Here is a 20,608-nt window from a genome sequence, read left to right as displayed (position 1 = left end):
TCCATCCATAGGGATACGCTGCCCCCTGCCCCCTCTGTTGTTTGCCCTCGTGGTGGAACCCCTAGCAGAGACGATTAGACAAGCTACGGACATACATGGCATCACCCTTGGGGGTCGGCAGAATAAGGTGGCGCTCTTTGCGGATGACCTCATCCTCACACTGTCCCGCCCGCACACATCCCTCCCGGCGCTCCACTCTCTATTGCAGTCCTTTGAACGGGCCTCAGGTCTTAAAATTAATCATGGAAAGTCTTCAGCTTTGAATCTTACAATCCCTGAGGAGGAGATACCGGTCCTCAAAACGCTTGCCCCATACCAGTGGGCTGCTGACCATATCCGATACCTAGGGCTTCAGTTGACTCCCTCCCTCGACACGTGGACCCAAACAAACTGGCGGGAATGCAGGAGGACGGTCTTAGAGGACCTGAGGGGATGGACATCTCTGACCTTTTCCTGGCTGGGCCGCCTAAACGCCATTAAAATGTCGATACTACCAAAAATACTATATCTGTTTCAGTGCCTGCCCACCCCTGTCCCGCAACATCGGATCCAGAGCCTACAACGGGAGCTCACAAATTTCATATGGGCCGGGCGTAGACCACGTTTCTCCCATAAACTCCTCATGCTCCCGCGGGACAGGGGAGGATTGGCGTGCCCCAATCTCCTGGAGTATTACTGGGCTTCACACCTCCGCATTGTTTCGGAGTGGACAGCAATGGAGAGTGAAAAGATCTGGTTCCACATGGACAGGAGGGTAAATGGAAGCACCATTTGGGATCTTACTTGGCTTCACTGGACCGCGCGCTCTCGAAGTGCATATATTGCAGTGCCCACAAAGACGGTGCTGGATATCTGGGATAAAGTGGCCGTGCGCAAGGGGCTTACGACTTTCCCCTCCCGTCACACTCCCATTGCAGGCAACGCGCTATTCTCTCCGGCCCTTAACTCTCAGGCATTTTCATCATGGTTGGACGCTGAACCATCAGTGATCTATACGAAGGGGGTAAGTTCAAAACGTTTGGGCAATACAGAGAGGAACTCCAGCTCCCGGCGGAAGCAGGGTTCCAATAGGCACAGCTAAGACATTGGCTGTCCACGCCAGAGATGCAGCGCGCGGCCACTCGCCCATTCGCTCCCTTCGAGCGATTGGTTCGGTCCTTCGAGTCAAAGGGTCTTATCTCCCGGACGTACCAGATACTGCAGCACCCCCCACTAGTAACCACTCACCCATATCAGCGTCAATGGCAATTAACGTCCCCCACTGAAATCACGCCTGCGCAGTGGAGTCGCCTCTGGCGAGACATACCAAAGTTCTACCATAGTATATCACAAAGAGAAACTGCGTACAAGATCATGACGCAGTGGTACCACACACCTACTCGCCTCCACAGGATGTTCCCCGCTTCCTCCCCATTGTGCTGGAGGTGTTCGAATGCTTCTGGGGATTTCATTCACATTTGGTGGGCATGTCCTCTCCTGACCCTGTTCTGGAAAGAAGTTCTTAGTCACATTAAGGAGGTACTGGGTTTCCCTCTGCCTGAAGCCACAGCCACGGTCCTTCTAGGCCTTAATCCCGACAACTTAAAAGCACTTACTCGTAGTGATTGGTACATAGCTCTTCACATGCTCGGGCTGCTAAGCAGCTCATAGCGCTATATTGGAAGAAAGCTGAGGCCCCTCCAACTGCGTCCTGGTTTATGCGCCTATGGTATGTAGTGATTATGGAACTCTTAACGGCACGACTGCAGTCACGCGACACCCGCTTCACCACAATCTGGAAACCACTAGTCACATATCTTTGCAAAATTGAACATGCACATTTCCTACCCTCGAAACTCGGAGCCCTACGCCTATTTGAAGACGCTGTACTCCCGACTGACCCTGGCAGATTACTTACGCTCTCAACTTAGCCCTGCAAATAGCTCTGCTTCTCTGCAGGCCAATGCAGAAAGGAGCTGCCATTTTGCCCCGTGCTGGGGGGATGGTTCGCTCACCTCTGTCTTCAGCCACGAGTGCCTCTGGACTCCTGAGCACCTGCCCGGCATCTCCGCTGCGGCCGCCTCTTCTCTTTACACGCAGCTGCCGGTCCTCCTAAGCGGACAGAGGCTCCCCTACGCCTGAGTCGCGTTAGCCATAGCTCTAGTGTTCAGGGCTGTACCATCGGCAAAACTGCTCACCTCTGCTGCCGGTGCCCATCGGAGAAGCAGATTGGGGAGCTCCAGAACTCGCCGCTCATCCGAAGCAGATTCCTGGGGGGCGCACTCCATACGTCGTGGCCCCGCCCCGCTACATTGTAACAAGAGTCCACCCCCTGTGCCATTTTGAGGCGTGATCGCCTGGCGAGAATTCAGCTGGTATCACAGTAATGCAGCAGCTAGGTGGGACAGCGCCCGCATTGGCAGACGCTCCCAATGTTCCGATGTCGGGAGTTAGCCTTCCCTGCTGGTTTTGTGGTGTTTAAGCACTGTGCTAGGCAGTTGAGCGTGGGGTCTCCACGGAGCTTAAGCTTAAAGCAGCCATGATGGAACTGGCTCCGCCCCGATCAATGAGGTCAGAGAAGTGGAGAAGGAAGGTATAAAATTGGGGTAAGACCATCCTAAGGCTGTCATGTCTAACACCCGGTAATGAAAAATGTCCTAGCTATCGTAACGGAAAGTTTCAATTCTATTAAGGACTCGGAGGCGAGGATTATGCTGTTCTTTCTTCACTTTATTGAATAGCAGCCATTTGTAGTCAATCAAAACAAACTACTATTCCCATGAACCATAGGTAATAACAAAAAACAATAGAGAGTCCTAGTCTAGAGTGTCCATGCTCTGCACCAATCACAGGCTCCCATTGTGTAGGTAGTCCCCTGTCTCTGCCCATTCCTCCTCTTTCGTCGCTCGGTCAGCCACCGGACACCTTAAGGATCTTGTTTGTTGGAATCGCCTGCAAGGAGTAAACGCATAAAATGAGCGTCAGTAATGGCTAAGGATTACTTCTGTGGAAGGAAGCGTTTCAACATGTAACCAAACTGTACAATCAAGCAGATAAGAAAACAACTTTACTTACTCCAATACGAGGGAGGGAAAAACAGCAAGGAAATTGTACCCTGGGTGGGATAATCCTCGCCTCTGAGTCCTTAATAGAATTGAAACTTTCCGTTACGATAGCTAGGACATTTTTCATTCTAGGTCATGACCGGAGGCGAGGATTATGCTCGTTTAAAGCTTAGTCACCACCAAGTGAGCCATATCGATAACCAGTGTGAAATAAAACCGCTTAAAGGTAGAGTCTGAAGACCAATATGCTGCGTTCAGAATGTCTTCTAGATGAGCTCCCAGGGTAAATGCTTTGGAGGCCATCGCCCCCCTCACAGAATGTGCTCCAAACGCACGCAAGTCGATCCCAGCTTTGTGCATCACCCACCTTACCCAGCGAGCAATTGTGGGAGAAGACACAGCCTTATGATGCTTCTTGAAAGAAATGAGCAACTGACGTTCCCCTGGAGGCCGGAACTCTAGCCATGAACGCCGCAGCCGGTTCCGAAAGGCCCACGACCTCCCATCGTCCCCTGGAATCCGCCAGGCCATGAGGGTCAGAGATCCCTGTTCGGTGAGAGGATGAGGATTCCCTGTTGGATCGAGGAGAAGAATCGGACACAGGGGAAGTGGGATTGGAAAAGCCCAAGAAAGTTCCAGCAGAACTGGAAACCAGACTTGCGACCTCCAAATCGTCGAGATGAGCACCACCTCCGCTTTCTGACGCCTCACCTGGGCTGTCACTCACGTGATCATGGCAAACAGGGGAAAGGCGTAACCCGCTTCCTCCCCCCCCCCCCCCCAATTCTGTAGGAACGCATCTGACTTCTCCACCAGGGGGTCCGGCCTCCAACTGAAGAACCGGGAATGCTGGTGATCCAGACGGGAGGCAAAAAGATCCACTGAAAAGGGCCCCCAGAGGCTCTGGAGGTCTGCAAACACTCCCCGGTGAAGCTTCCAGAGACTCCCGTCGTGGAAATGCCGCGACTGGAAGTCCGCCACTCAGTTGTCCTGGCCCGGAAGGTACTTCGCTGTGACCGAGACCCGGTGATCCAGGCAGTACTACCAAAAATTCGCTGCCAGATCAGAGAGCCTTTGAGCGTGTGCCCCCTAGATGGTTGATGTACCGGACTGCCGACACATTGTCCATTCTGAGGAGGACGCAGGACTGTATCGAGTCCTTGGTCCAGCACTGGATCGTGAACGAGCCCGCCAAAAGCTCCAAACAAGTGATGTGTAATTTCTGCTCCGACGGAGACCACACACCTCCCGTGGCAAAGTCGCCGCACCGCGCGCCCCCGCCGGACCTGCTCGCTTCGGACTCTATAGCCATATCTGGTGTGGACCTGAAAATGGCTCGTCCATTCCACGCCGCCATGTGCGAAAGCCACCACTGGAGCTCCTCTCTGGCCTCCACTGAGAGAGCCAGCCTGTGGGAATAAGAAAGGCGTTTGCGCAGGTGCGCCGGCTTGAGACGCTGATGGGCTCTGTAATGGAGCGGGCCCGGAAAAATTGCCTAAATGGAGGCAGACAAAAGACCAATAATGCGAGTGAGCTGTCTGAGAGAGATCTGAGACTGGGATAGAGACCTCCAAATTTCGTGACAAATTTTTATCATCTTGCGCGAGGGAAGGCTCAGGGTGGACTCCACGGAGTCTATCGTAAAGCCGAGAAACAGGACCGTCTGAGATGGGACCAGGGTAGACTTGGCCTTGTTGATGACAAACCCGAGGCTCTGAAGGAGGTCGACCGCCGACTGCAAGTGCCGCAAGAGTGTTCGGGGGTCTTGCGCCATCAGAAGAATGTCGTCTAGGTAAAGAAGGAGTCTCATGCCCGATGTCCGCAAACGTTCGATCACCGGTCAAAGGACCTTGGTGAAGCACCAAGGAGCAGAGGACAGGCCGAAGGGCAGAGTGGTGATCTCGTAAGTCTTGCCCCTCCAGGAGAACTGCAGAAACCGACGATGAGGCGGGAAAACCGGGATCGTTAGGTATGCGTCCTTGAGGTCGAGACGCGCCATCCAATCGTTGGGACGAAGAACATCGCGCAGCAGATGGATGCCCTCCATCTTGAAGTGGCGATAGACTAACCACTCGTTGAACTTGCGTAGATTTATTACAGGCCGCTTTCCCCCATCTGGTTTGTCCACTAAGAAAAGATTGCTGATAAACCCATGGGGGTGAGGTGAGGTTAGAGCAATAGCACCCTTGTCCAGCAGAGATTGCACCTCTTGGTCGACTAACGCAGCATCTGCGGCGGAAAAACTGAGCGGACGGGGAGCACGGGTTGTGAAGGAGTTCTTAGAAACTCTATGCGGAAACCCTGCACCGTCTGCAGGATCCAGGCGTCCCCGGGGATGGAACTCCAGGTCGGGAAAAAACGCTCCAGACGGCCACCCACTTTTAGAAGGGAAGACGGGAGAACACTCACCGGAAGAACTGGAGATGCCACCGCCTCTGCCTCCTCTGTTCCTGCCTCTTTGGCCTCGGGTGGGATAAAAGTTGCCGAAGCGGGCCTGGTCTTGGTACTGCCCGTTACCGGAGCCTTGACCCCTGTGTTGGTTAGAACGGCCGGACGAGCGGCCCCTTCCTCGTCCGGCCCCTCGGAAAACCCGAGGCCGAAACACCTTTCTGATAGAGGACTGCGCCCGGTCCAGGGAGGTAAAGGTATTAACAAACCTCCCCAACTCTTTTATATAGGGTTCGCCAAAGAGGCCCCCCTGCGACACAACGCCCGCCTCCGAATCGGCCATATCCCCCAACTTCGGGTCTACTTTGATCAGAAGGGACCGGCGCCGTTCCTTGGATATAGCACAATTTGCATTACCCAGGAACACCACCACACGCTGAGCCCACGAGGACCGATGTTCAGGAGAAATGAGGGTCCTGGAAGCCTTGGCCTCCTCTGCCATGTCTAGGATCTTAGTAGCTGGGCCCAAGATATCAAGAAGTTTGTCCTGGCACGCCCGCCAGGACTTGTCGCTGCACTTTTTAGGATCTTTGATAAACTTCTGAAGGAAGGTGGCCATTCTCGGGTCGATGTCGAGCATGGCGGCAACCTTCCCCTCCAGGGAGGGACGAGGACATTCCCCCCTAAGACAGTTCTGAGTCGCGGGTTCAAGCGGGCGGCGAATACGACTGGCCACATATTGGGCGACCTTGTCCGAGGGGGCCCAGTCGGAGGAACGCGGATGAAGAACATCATCAGGATCCAACACATCCGCACAAAGATTCTGTCCGTCTGAGGAAGGGTCTGGGCGAGAAGGGCGCCAAGGCTGCGAGGGGCCGGCAACATCATCGTCATTGCCCTGGTCATCATCCCCAACAGGTACTGGGGGCGTCAAAGGGGTATTGGGGGGGGCCGGTTGCGGGACAGTACTGGCAAGAAATGCCTGCTTGAGGCGTTTAAAGGCATCAGTGTCTACGCCAGCGGGTTTGGCGCACTTCGCCGTGGTTGAGAGTTCATCAGAGGGACAGAAGAAGGAGGGGCGGTAGAAAGGCCTTGAGAAGCTCTAGCCAAGCGATCGCAGGCTTGGTCTATTTTACGCACCAACCTCTGTTCAAGAGGAGTCATAGCCTGTTCCACTGCTTTGAGGATGGACGCATCCACAGCGTCATAGAAATCATCGTCCCATTAAAGGGCTGCCAGGGGGTCTTGCTCCCATTGGTCATTGTCATAAACATACTCTTGGAATTCCTCCATGGTGCCCACTAATCACCAGGGGAAGCTGAACAGGAATCGGGTGAAGGAGTATACCTCAACTAATAAGGGGGGCTGGGTGACAGCCTAATAAATGCAGGCAAAGCACACAATTATAGGTGCTAAGCCCTGGACCCCAACAGCCCTGGTGCCAACCGATTAAAAGGGCAGCCTGCAGCAAAAACGGGTCCCCAGCAGACACTGTCTGCAGTACTGACTCCCCAAAGAGGAGCGTTTTTGGCCTATACAATACGGACCCCCAAGCAAACAGCAAGAATGCCGACAACTGCCTAACCGCAGGTACTGACCTGTATGCACAGGCGTTCTGGAGGCGTTAGCAATCAAAGCCGTTCGGGAATAAGTCCACAGCGGAGGAAACCGGGATAATTCCCCAAATATTTAACCAGACCCAGGTCAGGGGTGTCACAGCAGGCAAGGACAGACCAGGATCGCGCGGCAGCGGTGCTCCGGATTCAGATGCGATGTCGGAATGCACGGAATCCGGAGCACGTACATCGCGTCAATCGGGCGACCCAAGCGCCCTCTAACGAGGCAGCGCTGTCACCGCGGGTCGCAGGCACCATAGAACACGGCCGCCAGGGAGCTCAGACGCTCCCACAGCCGAACGCGAGCCGCCGAGCAGCGGCGGACTCGCAGAAAGAAATGGAACGGAAACCAAGTGTAACAAAGCAAACCAAATCGGAAAAAAACACAGCGAGCGTGCGATTCCTGACTCGCGTGCCACCTGCACCTCGCCGTGAGGTAAACGGCTATGAAAACGGTACGGCGCTACGCGCCTAAGGTAATAACAAGCACAATGACAGCGCAAAGCAATTAAACAGCGCGATAAGCAAGGCACAATGTGCTGCAAACAGACTAAATCACAGTAGGACAGGTCAATATTGTATAACAGAATTAGAAAAAAATGTTGAACTTCTCTTGGCTGCAAGCAGCGAAGAAAGAGGAGGAATGGGCAGAGACAGGGGACTACCTACACACTGGGAGCCTGTGATTGGTGCAGAGCATGGACACTCTAGACTAGGACTCTCTCTATTGTTTTTTGTTGTTATTCCCTATGGTTTATGGGAATAGTAGTTTGTTTTGATAGACTACAAATGGCTGCTATTCAATAAAGTGAAGAAAGAATAGCATAATCTTCGCCTCCGGTTCTGACATAGAATTGGTGTAATATTTGTCAGCAGAGTTTGATTTTATCAGGTGCGATATATGCTACCCATTTACAAGTTGTTGGGGAATAGCATGTAGATCTTGGTACTTACTACGTACCAAAATCTGCATGTTAGGTAAATGTCGAGCATTCCCCCCCACAGGAAATAACAGCAGATTTGCCCTGCTGATGGTGATCTCAAAATTCATTATTCCAATATGTGCAGCAATAGCAATTGCCATGCATTTCCTAATAAACCAGACCTCTCATGATTATGGCCTTATCCTTCCCCTCTCAAGTTAAGCTAGATGGATGGCCATCCTCCTGAGTTACGCTGTATAGTTGGCCATTGACAAACCCCCCACTTTTCTGGAATCCTAGGTTTCTACCTCTGCTTGTCTCCTTACTTCATAAGAATAATCCACACTTGCACTAACGCCAGTTCTTGCCCCTCCTATTGACCAACTGGTATTTACTGTGTGGCACAAAGGGCAATTAATCCTGACTGTTGTAAAGTAAGTTATTGTGTAGCAAAAGGTTTTGAGTTCAGTTCACATCTTTTACACCTATTCCTAAATACTTAAGAGATGCTTGTGAAGAGCAGGGTTTACTTCTGTGCTTTCATTATATAAAAACAGTAGATTATTAAATAAAGAACAAGAAAACCTATTACTTAGTTGACCTGAACATCTCCCAAGCTCAAAGACGCTGCAAAATATGGGGTAGTCTAACTTGATGTGAAATACTTGGGTCCTTCCAGTACATACACTCCCCATAGGAGATTAATTTATTTTGATATGTGCTTCCTTTTATTCACTTCCATAGGTGGACAGGTTCATTTTCGGCAATGGGCCCCTTGAATGTATAACACACTAAACAATATGTTCGCCTCTGTGAAAAATATTTACAACCTACATAAAACAATGATATTAACCCCTTCACTGCTCTCGCCAGGTTCTGTTAGCCAGAATTCCTTGCAAACCTCAAACTTTGTAAAGCGAAACACATTTTCCTCTCATTTCTGTGATGGAAAGTTCTGGAATCTGCATGGATCCACAAACTTCCACTCACCCCATTCTCCAAAGTCTTTCGATACAAATGGTACCTCACTCGTGTGGGTGGGCCAAAAATCCACGGCTGGCAATGGCCCAAACGTATTGTGGAGATATCAAAATTACCTATCACAAAACAACCTGTTTTTGCACGGGGTCACCTGCGTTTTTGGCCACAGGCTAGGCGGACATCTAGGGAAACCTACCAAACCCACATGTTTGTTAGGGGAATCCAGGGAGGTATGGCTTGCATGGATCCTCCAACTTTTCTCTACCCAGAATCCCCTGCAAACCTCCTATTTAGCTGAAAAAATGTTTCTCAAATTTCTCTGTGGGAAATTTCCTACCACCCAGCGTTCCCCCAGGTCTCGAGATGAAAATGGTACCTCATTTGGGTGAGTAGGCACAGTGGCCGCAGTAGGAAATGCCCCAATCGTACTGCAGAGATTTCAACATTACCCATCATAAAATTACATGGTTTTGCATGGGGGTCACCTGCATTTTTTGCCCCAGGCTCGTGGCCATCTAGAGAAACTTACCAAACCCACACATTTCTGATAACTAGACACCCTGGGGAGTGCAGTTGGGGATGGCTTGCGTGGATCCCCTAACGTTTTCCTACACAGAATCTCCTGCAAACCTCGAATTTAGCTGAAATAAATCCCTTTTTCCACACATTTTTGTATGGGATCACCGTGCCGGCACAAATGTCCTACCACCTAGCGTTTCCCTTGGTCTCCCAAGTAAAATGATACCTTACTTGTGTGGCGATATCCAGTGCAGAATCGGCTAAAAACATGTTTTTAAAAAAAAAAATTAGTGCTTAGAATTTGCTGCACTATATATTAAACCCCAATGTTTTTGACCCTTCCCAGTCACAGGCCCTTGCCCACCCAGAAAAGTAAGGTACCATTTTATTTAGGAGAACAGGGGGAACGCTGAGTGGTAGGCCAAGCGTGAAAATTATGGCACAGTAAGGCAAGGAAAATGTGACAGTCATATTTTATCGTTTGCAGTACAATGTGCATTAGATAACTTGTTGGAATCCTCGAGAGAGACATCACCATGTACTCCTCTGGATGTTTAGTTTAGGAGAATATTAGAGTTGGTAGCTTTTGCTTAGATGGAATGTACACCTTGTCAGAGAAAGACAGAAAGAGAAATATTACTGCACAACCATCTATTCCTTAAGCACACACACATACTGGTTGGATTTGGCACGAGGGTGAGTGATGGTTCAGTATATACAATTTTATTAACAAGAGATTTCACAAAAATGAAATGCACTGTTAATAATTGAAAGGACAAGTAACTGAACCATTGACTCACAGCTCGTGAGCTGTAAAGCCGTGTCAAGGTCCCAACCTCTTTACAGGCCATTCACACACCTTTGATCGTGTAACCCTTAAAAAACCATTAATACTGCCAGCCGCGGGCCCATCACATTACAACACTCACATCAGCAGACACTGCCATTCAAGGGCCCATCACTTTCACACACCCACGTGCCTGACCCAGCAACCACATCGGCTGACGGATTGTGTGAACTGGCGTTTGGCTACCAGTGTGTGTAGAGACCAGCAGCAGGTCATTACTCGCACACTGCCAGCCAAGTGCCAGCTCATTCACACCGCCAGGCAAGCACCAGTCCATGCACACCGCCAGGTAAGCGCCAGTCCATGCACACCGCCAGCCAAGCACCAGTTCACGCACACCGCCAGCCAAGCACCAGTTCACGCACACCACCAGCCATGCGCCACTCCATTCACACTGCCAGCCAAGTGCCAGTCCATTCACACCGCCAGCCAAAAGCGCCAGTTTACGCACACGCCACCAAGCGCCAGTTCACACACACCGCCAGTCCACACACACCACCAGCCAAGCGCTCAACTACACACACCCCCTCACATTTAGGGTTTTTATACAAAAAAGAAAACGCAAACAAATTGTAAGTAGATACAAATCTACTTGCACACAATCTGAAACTAAATACATTGCACTAATGCCAACCTTAAAACTGAACAAAAAAAATAAAACAATACAGACCAGGCAGTTCACTTTACCACTCATGGATGCTCCCAAAAGTTATTTTGTGTGTGGTGCATTCTTAAAACAAGCATGCACACACAGCGCAGGGTTAGAAGGACACTTGAGGCAGTACATACGAGTCTCCTTCCACGTGCCTCTTCCCCAACAGACTCTACATCTCCTACTGGGAAAGTCTTTTGAGGGCGTGGGAGGAATGTGATCATGAAAGTGGCAATCTTTCAATCTAGCCACATCCTCCACCACACCAACTCTAGGAACACTTGACTAGTCCACTACAACAAGGCTGCCTATCACAGACTCCTGAAACTGAACAAAAGTCATCGTTGACTCAGGACAACAATCCTTAAATACAACAAAAGCATTAAAGGTTGAGAAGTGGAAAAGATGGGTAGCCAACTTCATATATCAAATGTAAGCCTTACGAAGAGCAGTATAAGGTTCCTACCGCTGATTTACTCCATCAACACCATCAATGTGCCTATTGTGGTCTAAAATGTACCCAGGTTTGCGCACTTCAGCAACCTGACCCTAAACAGTCACAGGTGAAGTGCTTTCATCATGGATGGTAGTCAGCATGTGGACATCTCTCCTGTCTGCAAACTTCACTGCTAGAAGTTCCTCACTACGCAACGCACTGCACTGTCCCCGCACAAGCTTTTGACAAACAAGTTATTTTGGGAAACCTTTACGGTTAGAGTGGATTGTGGCACAGGCAACAGTGTCCACTTTGGCCAATTCCCTGAACAACTGCACACCAGTGTAGAAGTTATCTACATATAAATGGTGATCTTTGTTAAAAAGTCCTCTATCAAGTATCCACCTAATTTGTATCTGCCCGGCTCTCACACAGGAACGTCGGAATTGGCTGAAAACCAAGTTCAAGGAGCATGGAATACGTACATGTCGGTCCGCTGTCATACATATCTTATGTACAGCAGACCCACAATTTATTTGCAGGACAATTAAATTTATTGAACATTTTGAGAAAAAGCAAAAAACACTAACAAATTGTTGAACTTGGAACATGTCATTCCTTACAGTAGAAGGACATCTGTTTTTACTTTCACAGTAGTGTAAATCCTTTTGTGTTTTAACATATTGTCGTATTTATATTTTGTAATGGTTTTTATTAACTATACAATAAAGTATTTTACTCTATCAAGTTCAAACACAATTTTCTCACTCACTCCAAAAGTGGACGGACAACCAGGGGGGTCAATCCTGGAATCCCTACCGGTGTACACCCTGAAATTAGAGACCTATTCAGCCCTACAGTCACACAGCATATACATCTTAATTCCATTTCAGCCCTCTTGCTAGGAATGTAGTGCCTAAAAACCAAGCGGCCCTTGAGCAAGACCAAAGACTCATCCACAGCTATTTCTTTCCCTGGAGCATAGATCTCAGAAAATCGTTCTACAATGTGATCAATGACGGGCCGCATCTTAAAAAGAGGGTCGCAGTCAGGGTGATCTCATGGCAACGGTAAACCATTATCGACAAAATGTAGCATCTGAAGCAGAAGCACATACCAATCACGACTCATGATTGCCGGAAATATTGCTGTTGCCATCAAGGAACTAGTAGACCAATAGGAAGACATTGATGGCTTCCTTAGTAAGCCCATCAAAAAAGTTGAACCCAAGAATTTCTTCATCTCTTCCAGATTTGTGGGATTCCACCGGGTAGCTCTAGAGTGGGGCCTAAGGCTGGCACTGTTGTCCCTCAAATACTGTTCAGCATACAAATTAGTCTGCTCAGCAATCTCTGCCAAAAATACATCGTCCATAAACAACTGGAAAACATATTCTAGGCAAAAAGTTTTCAGTATCCACTCTAAACCCTGGAACACCAGTAAAATCTGACAATGCCGGCTGCACCATGTCTGGGGCAAGCCAGAGGTAAGCACTTCCAATGGGAAGCCTTGCAGCCACAGGCTGCAACCTAGATGCCTCTTGCTGCACTACCGGCACATCAGTGTCCTCCTCTAAGACAGACACTTCATCTGCACTAAGAGTGGCTTCATCATCCGATGATTCCTCGTAGACAGAAAACTCACTGCCAGAATCTTCCACTGCCTCCTCTGCCTCAGATGCAGAGTCAGTCTCTGAACCATGGTCAGAGGAAGACTCAAAAAGCAAACCAACAACCCGCTGAGCAGTAATCCTGCGGCTAGCCATAAACCTTACAAAGAAAGGAGACTTTACAAACAAGTCATCAACAACCAACACTGTGCAAAATAAGTAATAAACAAAGTGTGGCATTATCACAAAGCTTTATATACTCAAAAGCAATATGACTCACTTGCCAAAGATAGCTACACTGACCAGGACCTACTCTGCAGAGACACAACAAAAAGCAATGATATCCCACTAGAAAGAAAAAACAAAACCAATTACTTACAAGACAGCAAAATACACATCGAGCACAAATGCAAAAAGATTTTGACTCTCAAAAAACAGAAGCCAAACATACTGCTATTATTACACCATTTGCAAAAACAAACCACATTCATGCAGGGAAATGAAACTCATTTAGAGTAATTAGTCCAAAAAAATGTCTCTTACCAAACACATGCAATCATACAAACTGCAGAAACACCAGTAACGAACCCGCAACCTGGAACAGTCTAAAGAGCAAAAGGCTTGAACTAGAATAAAAAGGAGAAATAAAACATTCCAATTGCAGTTCACAAGAAAGAAAACGATTAACATTGTAAAATGCCATGTCAGTACCCAAATGGTCAATCTGCCAGATAGGAATTCAAATAGGGCAGAGAAAAATGGGGGATAATCTTGCCCAAAGAATCTGGTGGGGTGTTCTGCCAGGCCGATCTGTGCCCAGGTGGGGCAGAAAACAGCAGACAGAAATGTTCCCCCTTGCAAAAGAAATAGATCTCTGGTGCCTAGTAGAGTTTTCTGCCCCCTCTCCTGCCTGGGGGCAGATAGGCTAAAAAAAGGGCAGACCTGTCTCCCGGGGGGGGGGGGGGGGGGGGGGGGGGGGGGTTGAGCGCAGAAAATATATAAACATAATTTAACCCCCTTGGGTCATTTCCATCTGCAGTAAAAAAAAGAATACCTGGTGCCTAGTGGGGTTTTCTGCCCCCCCCTCCCCTGGGGTCAGAAAGTCCAAAAGCAAGCCGATCTGCCTGTGGGGGGGGGCAAGAAACTTAATTTGACCCCCTTGGAAGCGACCCTTGCCCAAGGGGTCGCTTCAATCTGCAATAAAAAAAATCCCTGGTGCCTAGTGGGGTTTTCTGCCCCTCCCACCGGGGGCAGAAAGGCCATAAAAGGGCAGGGGGGCAGAAAAAACATCAAGTTAATTTGCCCCCTTGGAAGCTTCCATTTAAAAAAAAAAAAGACCTCTCTAGTGCCTAGTGGGGGCATTTCTGCTGCACAATCGCGAGGCTGTGCGCTATCATGCAGCAGAAATGCCCTGCAAAGAGACACCTGGGTAGAGGAAAAACGCTTTCCTTTCCCTCGATGCACACAACCCCGCCCCCCGGAGCAGGGTCACCTACCTCCTACTGTGGACGCCTGGAAGCAAATGGTTTCTAGCGCATCCTGGACTTACTAAGGATGTCATGGGATTGCCACGGGGGTCGGGGTGGCAGCGGAAACTCTTCCGCTGCCATCTCATTTGGAGGGAAGTTGATGGACTCATGATGGAACTGCTCCGTCATGAGCATAGAAAGGGTTAAAAACATAATTCTTATATCTGTGGAGACACCATGCAACTGCAATAAATCATTTTTAAAAACGTTTTGGGCTCCTGATCCAGAATTTTCTATGAGACTTTTGCCATAAATGTTGACTCTGTTGTAATAAAAAGACATTTGCAACATATTCACACAATAAGCTCTTTCATGGTTTCTCTGGACCTCATCGACAATTCTGCTGGTATGATACACATACTTTCAAAGAGAAAAGTGCTGTAACAATTTATGTAAACAAGCCTGTTGTTGGTCCCTAAATTAGCAACCCTTGGTTTTATTGAGTCAAGAAGTGAATTGACTTGAAATGAAACCGCTGAAAGTTTCATTCATTCCTTGCACAGGCTCCATGTCTCTAGCTTAGGAAATAGGATTTGAGCATTTAAATTGACCATTCTAGTTGTTCAGTTTTTAGGATTGAGCATGCGCCTCACTTGTGAGACTCTATGGTAAACAAAAAAGGGCTTGGAGTCCACCCATTGTTTACCATTTTTTGGCTTTTGTGCTAATCTTTTATACAGCCTCCTGACTAGCCAGTGCAGGCCATGTGTCACTTCCCTTCCTTTCTGTAGAGCAAGGTCCAAGCACAGATTGATTCCACTTAATCATTGCCGTACTCTGCTCCTGACGTGATTGAGGTACTATTTCTTCTTCTCACCTCCCACTCCTCCTACCCCTGTCTGGTATTCCTTCTGCATTGTTTTTTCTTACCGAACCCTCTTTTCACAAGTTTTGCAGCCGTGACGGGTGCTGGTGTAACATGACTGCATCACAGCGCTTTTTTTCTTTAAAGGCAACGCTGGCTACATCATAGCGCTTTTATATCTTGACTGTAATCCATGCTGCCAGCAACTAATGCTGCTGTAAAATATGTCTTAAAAAATTGATTATATTGATGTTGTTCCTAGTCTTCACCTACCCGCTACTTGAGCCTTCTTTAGCTTTTGATATAGAACATGTCTCAGGCCCGCAATGCCCATAGGGCTCAAAGGGCTTTTGCCCCGCCTCACCCCACTTCCACCCTGCCCACCCTCATCGTAGTGTCTGTCAGCCTGCAAAACTAGGTGCCTCTTTTTTTTTTTTTTTTTTTAGCAAACTTTGAGCAACCTTGACAGGGTAAGCAGCACAAAAATTGTTACAAAAAAGGTCTTTTTCATTCTTTTTCCTTGTTTGGAGGCGAACATAAACAGTACAGTGCATAAAACCATTATACAGTGATACAGAGAATGTAGCTGGAGAGGAACTGAATGCAGATAACAGTGTCCGAATTCCACGCTGCGTTGGTCGTTGTGCATCCATATCACAAAACATAGATTTCCTCTTTAACTGGAATAAACAATCCCAACAACATCCTCCCACCCTAACCCTCCCATCCCATGCTCCTGGTCTGTGTTATCTAAGGGGAAGTCTGAACGGAATGTACCAGGGGGGTCTATATGTCACTAAAATTACTGAATGGGGGGGCTTGGGGTACAAGAGCTTTCAATCAGGTGGTCGAGAAGTAGTCCACTAAACTATGGTGTTGGGGTACCCGGCAGGGGGTCAAGCTGTCCGAAACCATGTAGCATGACCTCCCACTCCATTGAAATGGGGTGTTTCCTTAGTCCTGTCTCTTCCTCCCTACGGAGGGCTACGCTCTCCGCTTTCCCCCGCTGTAGCATGTCATCGTGCCAGCTGGACAATGTTGGGCACCTGGGGGACTTCCATCTCATGGTAAGAGTTCTGACCGCTAGGATGAGGGCCAGATCTATAAATCTCAGTTGTACCTTCAGTGTACTTGTGCGTCTACGGAGGCCCATGAGGCAGTCCAGGACGTTATCTGCAATGGGAATATGTGTGACCTCACCCAGGTTTCTACGGACTTCCTTCCTGTAGTCCCGGAGGCGGGGGCATTACCACAGCATGTGGAGGAAGTCCGCCTCGTCTCCTTTACAACGAGGGCAGCTATGGGGAGCCTCGGGGAACATACGATGTATCCTGTGAGGGGTGAGATATGCCCTGTGTAGAACCATTGTTTGTATAAATTTCAATTTGGCGTTAAGGGACACTCTTTTGCGGTGTTCAAGTATACACTGCCATGCTTTATCCGAGATTTCAGTAGTGGAGTCCTCGGACCATTTATTTCTAAGGGATACAAGTGTGACAGCGGCATGTGTTCGTATACCTGTATATAGCCATCTGACTAAGTGTCCTCCATTCCCCATATAATGTAAGAGGTGGACCAGGGTATGCTGTGGGGGTTCAGTACGCAGCGGGGCCCGAGTGTTTTTAATGTAATAAGAGACCGTAGCAAATAATAGGTATAAATGTGCGGGTGCACCTGTGGCCTGTATGAAGGTTTTGTGATCCAGCAGAGCCCCATCTCCGAAAAAAGCCCCAACATCTTCCTCTCCTGTCTCCATCCAGTCGCTGATCCTGTTGCTTGTGAGTGTGCCCTGTGGTGTGGGGATACCCAATAAAGGAATGTTCGGCTAGTATGGGGTCGCTGTAGAGGTATAGGACAATGCTCTCTTCCAGCATAATAACAAAGTCTTCAGGAGGGGCGCACTGTCAGCGGGAATCTTAGCTTTGGGTAGGAGCAGGGCATTTAGTGTGCCCCGGTCCAGGTCCCTAATTGAGTAGCCAATTTCCTGCAAATTCCTACCAGCCGTCCAGTAGGATAGCCATTGTAGTTGGCTGGCGTAGTAATAGGCTCTGAGGTCCGGAACCCCTAAGCCTCCACAGCGATGTCCCAACTGGAGTTTTTGTAAACTGACTCTCCTACGACCTTTCCCCCAGATAAGCTCCACTAGTATAGTATTCAGGCTGTTAAAAATAGGCTGAGGGACCACAATGGGCAGATTCACAAAATAATACAATAGGCGCGGGAGCATTACCATCTTCGAGATGGCGATGCGTCCCATGACCGATAAGGGCAGCGAGGTCCAAAAAACCACACTATTTCGAAGGACCGCTATGGCCTTTCCTAGATTGCCATCAAGTTGATCCGTCTGCGTACGGTAGACCTGGATACCTAAATATTTAAAGGTGGCGGGGGCTACCGGTAAGGTATAAGCACCAAACTGTATGTCGTCAGGGTAAGGTATTTCCTGGAAAAAGTAGGCCACAGATTTCCTTGGATTTATAGCTAGGCCCGAGACCGCTTCAAACTGGGCAAAGATATCTGGAAGGGGAGCATTGTCGGCCGTCAGATCGCGTACGTATAGCAGGATATCATCCGCATAGATTGAGAGGAGATGGGTCGTGCCATCAATGGGGATCCCCAGCTGATCAGCCGACCGCCTGAGCGTTATTGCCAGGGGCTCTAGTGCAAGAACAAACAGTAAGAGGGACAACGGACACCCCTGTCTGGTGCCCCTATGTATTGTATACTGGGTCGAAATATGTCTGCCAGTACGGGCCTCGCTGTGGGGGAACTATATAGTAGATGCACCCATTTAAGATAGGCGTCTGGAAATCCAAAACGTTGGAGTGTCGCAAACATGATCTCCCATGAGAGGGAATCAAAGGCCTGACGGAGGTCAAGTGCCACACATCCCGCGGACTGGTACATGAGGGGGGTAGCCTTCATTACATAATGCAGCCGTCTCGTGTTAAGAGATGTGCTACGGTTCGGCATGAACCCACACTGATCTCTATGCATGAGCGTATTGAGGTAGGGTTGTATGCGGTTAGCAAGGGCCTTGCTCAGGATTTTGTATTCTGTCGCCAGTAGGGAGAGGGGTCTATAATTAGACATGTCCCGTCCCGGCTTTGGTATCGAGGTAACCAATGCTTGCATGGTAGACTGAGGGAGGTGGCCGGTTTCCAGGGCGGTCCTGTATACTGTTTCTAGGGTGGGCACTAACGTGTCTGAGTACGTATGATAGAATTCGATAGGCAACCCGTCAAGCCCGGGAGCTTTATTACGATTCAGTCCTTTAATCGCGATTCGGATTACTTGCTGCGTAATAGGACCATCTATTTCCTTTTGTATCGTGTCGGGGAGCACAGGGAAGGTAAGGTCCTGTAAGAATTCTTCCACCGAGGCCCTCTCAACTATAGGGGGTGCCGCGTAGAGGGTGCTAAGGTGAGTGTAGAAGGCTAGATTTATCTCCTGTTGTGTGTGGGCCATACTGCCATCAGGCTTGCGAATCTGTGTTATTGCCGGTGGATCCGGCCTGTCTCGCACCAGGCGGGCTAGCAAAGTGCCCATTTTGTCCGCCTCTGAGTGTTTTTGCTGCATGTACGCTCTATGATGAATTTTCCGTAGAGAGTCCAACTGTTATGATTGCCAGGAGGTTCCGCAGGAGCGTCAGGAATCTGGAGAGAATACCTCAGTCTTCCCCTGTGGCCTTCCGACTCTATCAGACTCTCGAGCAACGGATGGCACACCAGGGGAAAACAGGGAAACAAAACAAGGAAAGGCGGGGATACTTCTAGTAGGGATGAGGGCTCCACGTCTGGGACAGGTGAGGCTGGATGTAGCTGTAGGAAAAGAAGGGTTAAATCAGCCTTTCCATTTGTGATGCTTCCCTGATACTCAAATAAAACCCCTTGTCACACATACCGTCATGAGGCTAGTTCTATGCGGGTAGTGGATACATAGAATAGTGACAATGTAGAAGGTCCTGCACAACAGAAGAATACGTAATTAGAAAGGGGTTAACATCCTACTTATAAACCACACATTTGTAATGTTCACCACTTACCCCCACTATGCTACGGTAGAACTGAGAGCGTATTTGGTTTAAATCTGCCTCGGGTAACGGTGTTTGTTCTGTACCTAAGCGTGGAATAATCAGCCAAAGGAATATGAACAGTAAGTAGCCCCCTTAATCACCCAATATCCTTGCAAACATAGATATATTTATATATAGAAACTGAGGCAGCGCAAAGCGCTGTTACCGTAATTCTGACGTGAAGAGCCTATAATGCCAAGTGGTTCACGCAAGTATCCCAGTGTAATCTCCAGACATTTGTAGGACTGCGGGACACCCCGACTATGTCAGGCAAGGAGCACTCAGGTGGGACCCCGCAAACAGCGAGGATAGGACAAGCACGAAACAATAATGCAAGGGAAGAAACGAACTGAGAAAAAACAATAAAGAAACAAAATAGAAGGGGAAGGGGAACGAGGCTAGGTTTCAAATGCCTCCTTCCTCCCAGGTCCAGAGCGTATGGCCAGAGCTCTGCCCGGCTGGATGTAATCGCCGAAATCCCAGGTGAAACACCCGGTGGAAGGAGCCTTCAAAGGAACACCGAACTCTGCGTCGGTCAGAATCTCCCGATGGAGCGGGGAGATTCAAGGAAAGTATCCCATACAAGAAGTGGACTAAAAAGTCCTGCGGGATTGTGCACCAGCGTTAGAAGCGCTAGCGAGTCAAACTCTTCCTCCGGTACTGAGAACGCTCAGTGAAAACCGGAAGAAGATCAAAACGGAAGTCAGGCACAGCGGAACGGACGGAAATGGGGCCAAGAGCTAGAACGCTAAGCGCGTTCGTGAGCGTTTACGCTCCTTTTATACTCGTACTGTCACGAGGCAGGGCTACGGGGCATGACACCAACATCTCCGCATGGTCAATACGGGCTTCCTGTAGAGCTGCTGTTTTAGTTAGGTCTGACACTGCCTCCTGTTCTAATGTGTTCATTTCGTGCTCAACACTAATCAAGCGTTGGTGTATTTCCTGCCGGGCCCCCACTATCTGTCCTATGGATGCCCCCCCGCACCACCACCTTTAATGTGTCCCATTCTATTAAGGGAGAGGAGGCTGTGTTCCAATTGTCTGCTAAATAATTCGTAACGGTAGTAGAGAGTGATGTCCTAAACGGAGCATCTTCCAGTAATTGTGGGTGCAGTTTCCAGGTGGGAACCGGGGTTGGTATCCGTCCCCAGGTAAGTGTGAGCTCTAGGGAATTGTGGTCC

General features: G+C 49.0%; 1 protein-coding gene across 1 annotated transcript in view; it reads left to right on the top strand.

Annotated features, from left to right (window-relative positions):
- POLR1H (RNA polymerase I subunit H) overlaps positions 1–20,608 on the top strand; it is a 308,557-nt gene that overhangs the window by 157,326 nt on the left and 130,623 nt on the right. The gene's annotated exons all lie outside the window — the stretch shown is intronic.

Source organism: Triturus cristatus, chromosome 12, assembly GCF_964204655.1.
Source record: "Triturus cristatus chromosome 12, aTriCri1.1, whole genome shotgun sequence".
Taxonomy (NCBI): Eukaryota; Metazoa; Chordata; class Amphibia; order Caudata; family Salamandridae; genus Triturus; species Triturus cristatus.
This window is presented reverse-complemented; position numbering and strand designations above follow the sequence as displayed.